The sequence below is a fragment of the Lucilia sericata genome, unplaced genomic scaffold (genome assembly GCF_015586225.1).
Source record: "Lucilia sericata isolate MDLA Ls3-8-SP2 unplaced genomic scaffold, ASM1558622v1 Contig000048F_arrow, whole genome shotgun sequence".
In the NCBI taxonomy this organism is placed as follows: domain Eukaryota; kingdom Metazoa; phylum Arthropoda; class Insecta; order Diptera; family Calliphoridae; genus Lucilia; species Lucilia sericata.
This window is the reverse complement of record NW_023994085.1, coordinates 597,618-603,029: the sequence shown is the minus strand read 5'-3', so window position 1 is coordinate 603,029 and position 5,412 is coordinate 597,618.

Here is a 5,412-nt window from a genome sequence, read left to right as displayed (position 1 = left end):
TACATATTCTGTAAATTTTTAAGGTATTATGGCTTATTGAAATGTTTTTTATTCAACCCTATTCTGCATTTCGATTACGTTTCCGCATTCAGTTATTCTACAATCGAAAAGTGGTGTTCCAACAAAAAACGAAATCGCAAGAAAAAGAAGAAGCTATTCCATTTTATTTAAATGCTTTACGATTGTGTGTACATTGCATTACGATCATAACTACGTATTTGTAAGTTGTTATTTTAGTGACGGAGCTTTGAATCGAAATACAGAACACCAAAGTTGCCAAACGGAAAAAATTTCGATTCGAATTAAAATGCTGAATAGGGGTGATTATTTGGCCAGAAATATTACAACTTTTAAACAACCAAAATATCGGATCTACTTAAAATTGGAGTTTTCGAAACATGTAAACCTAAGTGTTTGCTGGGATAACAAGTAAGAGCCAGGGCCCAAATTACGGCATACGATATCAATCGAAATCTCAATAGAATCTAAATGGAGATTTAGATCGATATCGTATGCCATAATTTGGGCCCAGTTTTCAGGTTGATGATTAGCGTTTAAATTGAATCTTCGAAAATTGTTTTTGATTAGTATATTTTCTTTGTAAGCATAAGCGGCCAATAAAGTTGGACTAATCTTCAGTAAGAAATATCGGTGGCGTGTCATAATGTCCAGTGTAATAGTGTCCATGGACATTGTGACACTTTAAAAATAGAATTGTATTGAAAATTTTGTTTAGAATTTAGGAATGGGACACACTTATCATGAAAATAATTCTTTAAAAAAGTGGCCTGGATAGACGGCCTTTGGCCGGGCGCAAAGGTTTTGATAAATGTACTCTTTGAAATCCATGGACTTTGTGTCATTATGCTCATAGACATTGTGACACTTTTGAAACTGTCATAACGCCCATGGACACTATGACTTAATTTAGTGTATCATAACGTCCATGGATATTATGTCACTGGACATTATGACACTCCACCAGAAATATATAGATGTGTACAGCTAGCTGATAGGAAAACATAAATAAAATGTTTTTGAAAATAAACATTAAAGTCAAATTATTGGTTTTGTTCTTGAGTATGGCAACACTGCACTATTTAAACTAGTACTCAAAAACTGCAAATAGGATTAACAATAGATTAAATTAGTTTTTGGACCTTCAACTAAAAATGCTGCTCCAAAACATATGGGAGTAAAGAATCTAAATACATAAAATTAATCATAAATTCTTAGTTTTCATAATATTCTGGTAAATAGTAAAAAAATATTTGAAAACTCTATACAAATAGTTTTAAATTGTTTAATCTTTCCTGTTTTTTCTATTAAAAAAAATCGCACAAATATCACTAGGTACTTTAGTTTTGGAGTGCCTTTGCATGTATACAGTATATAATGTCTTACATACATATTTATGTAGTATAGTTTTGTATATATTTAATATTTTTTTATTAACATCCATTTTTAACACTTTCGCTTTGACATCAATTTTTAATAGCTATTCTTGTTGGATTTCACATACAACTAATAATAACTTAAATAATAATAATAATAATGATCATATTGATAATAGTACTCAATCCAAATAATAATAATTCATCATCATAAAGTAAGTATGTATAATAATACTAAACTTGTATGATTGATTGTACATAACACCTTTAGTTAGATTTTTATTTCTTCCTTTTTTTTAATTTGCTATACTATTTTAATTTGTTTATAAATATTTTTTTTTAATTTAATTTGGATGTGTAAAGCGAACACCTACATTTGTTTATTTAATATTTAGTTAAATATTTATTTATTTTCTGTTACATTTATATTCGTATATATTATTTATTTTTTTAAATTTTGCATTTTCTTTTGTTATTCCTATAAATATATATGTATATATAAATGTATATTATATATGTGTATATATATGAGTTATGTGTATATAGTTTTGTTTTTTTTTCTTTATATATAATATATATGTATAATACTATAATATATGTAAATATAAATTCATGTATACAACACTTCATTTTCGAAATTATAAAGCTACAATAGTTTTGAGTTGCATATATGTATGTATGTTGTTTTTTTTTTTTTTTTTGAATAATTTATTGTATGTATTAATGCATGTATGTATTTATTTTAGATGTATTGAAGTATGTATTTCTAATTAATTAAATCTATTGCGTTTGCGTTATTGTAAATAAAATATAAAGATTTTAAAGCTATATGCGATTTGAGCGACCTAAAAGAACGTCATTAATCGGAAATCTTAGCATAAGATTTATAAAAAGAATTTTTCCAATAGTTTTATTATATTAATGGGCTTGTTATAAGAGAACAAAAGTGTTTTATTTATTGCTTTACTATTTACTAGAGAGATTCTGTATTTAAATTTTGTTCAGATTCGTTTTAGCTTAGGTATAGGTTTTTACAGCACACTAGGGTCTAAAAATAATCGCTCATTCGTTTCATAAGGGCCATATTTCAGAAGCATAGAACGTTTTAACTTATATAAGTATTTACATAACATTTACTAATATGTTTCAAATAAACGTTAAGGTACTTTTACACCTGTCAAATAATTGGCAACGATTACTTGACCTCTCACGACCCATTGACATTTTGATTTCCTTGAAATATAGATTTTTTACACAAGCATACATAAATATGTATAACTTTCACGTTATTACTTCAGATTAAAAAAGCATTTAGAAAAAGTGGTGGTTACGTCTTTTTCGTCAAATATTTGAAAGGTGTGAACGTACCTTAATATCATTTTTCGAAATTTTGCAATGAAAAATTATTTTTACACCACAAATAATTGACATTTAATACCTCGGTCACTTAGAATCAGTTTTAAGATTAACGTTTATCAATTGAATTAAAATTAATCTTTGGACGTTGGGTGGGTTAAACATGGACAAAAAATATCCAAATATTAACAGCTGATGCGAAAAATTATAATAATGAACATAAAAATGTATCAATTCTAGATTATTATAAATTATGACGACTTTAAATTTGTTGTTTTTATTACATTTTTAAATTTATTTTCATATGACATACATATAGCTGTCTTCTTCTTTTCTATAAAACATTCATTGTTTTGATAACAAATAGTGAAATTTTTTGGTGGTGTATATGGCAATCTTGCAAATTTTAAACCGCTACTTAAACAGGGCAAATATTAGATTAAATTTATTTTTGGATTAACTAATGTGATTATTAATTGACATTAAATCCTCAATTCAGAAACTCACTCTTAAAGTTCAAAAAAATTAATTTAGATTTATGACCCTTTGGAAACAAATAAATTTTTTAATTTATTGATATTAAATTGTTACAATTTTATATAAACAAGAGCAATTATTAGGCAAGAATGGAGTTTTCCCTCTTTGAAACTTAGTACATTTTGAGAATGTTTTTGGAAAATCCACTATGGATTAGATATTTTTGTTATAACCCGTTGGGTGCTTTTTGGAGAGATTTATTTTTCAATATTGTCTAAAATAGTTTCTCGAATAACTGAAACTTGAAAATACTGCTTATTTTATATATAGTATCCGTGTATAAAACTTTAATCTGACATATAATAGAAATGATTTTCATCCCGTACGTTTGTTTGCAAAGAAAACCGGGTGCAAATTAAGGCAAATTTAAACTTAAAATTCAATAGCTTTTGAATGCCGTTATTTGTTCTCACATAGTTTTTCTCTTCAAGAATTGAAAAATGCTGCAGTTGTTAATTAATTTGTTTAGTTTAAATTTCTCTATTTAATGTGTCTGTTTTATGAATGATAATAAAGCATGAATTAATGTGTGAAATGATCTTATTTTAAATAAAAGTATTTGATTTTTTTTAAAGCTGAAACCCACGCATATACATATTTATTATGTATTTTATTTATTGTATGTGTGTATGTGTTTTATGTTTTTGAGTACAATAGATTGGCCAGGTAATGAGCTAGCTTTGCCCATATAAAAGAAAATTGATTCGTTTAAGTTATAATGCATTGAAGGAAACTTGTATAGCTTGTATTACAATGAATATTTTTGGACAGATTTTCTTAACTGGGTGGCAAATCTAATGTACTATATATGTATGTATGTAAATATCGTTAACTGAAATGCAAAACATTGTAACAGCAAAAACATAAATCAAAATATTAATACTAAAAAGTCATTTGTAGTGGTTTAGGAATAAAACCGTGAAAATTCTCCGAACCTCTAAAATTTTCAAATAAACATTACTTGTTTTGCATTTTAGTATTTGATATGCACAAACATACATACATGCTAGTATGTAAGTATAAATATGTTTATGTATGCATCTGAATACATACATAATTCAAGTGAATTATATTCTCTAACAATCTAAATATGTATGTATGTTTTTTGGTATTTATTGTCATCATTTTTTGTTTAATAATATATTTAATCATATGATAGTTATATGTATGTATGTAGTAATTTAGCTATACTTATGTATAGCTTTTAATGTATTTTAAAAATAGTAGTTTTCAGATTTAAAGCAACATTGAAGTACATGCTAGAACTTATTTTATTATTATGTATTCTTTAATTTTTTATATCAATTAATAGTGTATATTTATTATTATTTTTAAATGTATGTTTCCACAACGTACATATTTATACCCTACACCACTTTAGTGGGGAGGGTATATTGGATTTGTGCTGATGTTTGTAACATACAAAAATATTCGTCCTAGACCCACCTTAAAGTATACCAATCGGCTTAGAATCGTTTTCTGAGTCGATTAAGCTATGTCCGTCCGTCCGTCCGTCCGTCCGTCTGGCCGGCTGGCTGGCTGGCTGGCTGTCCATGTAAACCTTGTGCGCAAGGTACAGGTCGCAATTTTCAAGATAATTGGATGAAATTTGGCACGCACGTTTTATTTGACCCAAGGAAGAAGCCTATTGAAAATGGTTAAAATCGGTCCATTATTTCACCTAGCCCCCATAGAACAGAACCCCCCGAAAAGGGCTTCTGAGCTCATAATTATGTTAAATATACAGATATATCGATAAAATACGGCATAACTAAGTTTTATAGAAGTCTTGATGACCCTGCCAAATTTCATAAAGATCGGGCCCCATTTGACCCTAGCTCCCATACAAAGTCCCCTTCAGAAAATTACTTGAATGTCCCAAATTAACTTATAAACACAAATATCGCGATGAAATTCAGCACAATAAAATATTATGTAAATATAAATATATTCACAAAATTTTATCGGGCTTGGTCCATATTTGCCCCTAGCCCCCATATAAAGCCTCTTTCAGAAAATTAGTTTTTCATCCATAAATTGCTTAAATGTATCGGAACAAGGGAATATTGAAGATAAATGCTTTATTATGAAAAATAAATCACATTTAATATTCATAACTGGTGTA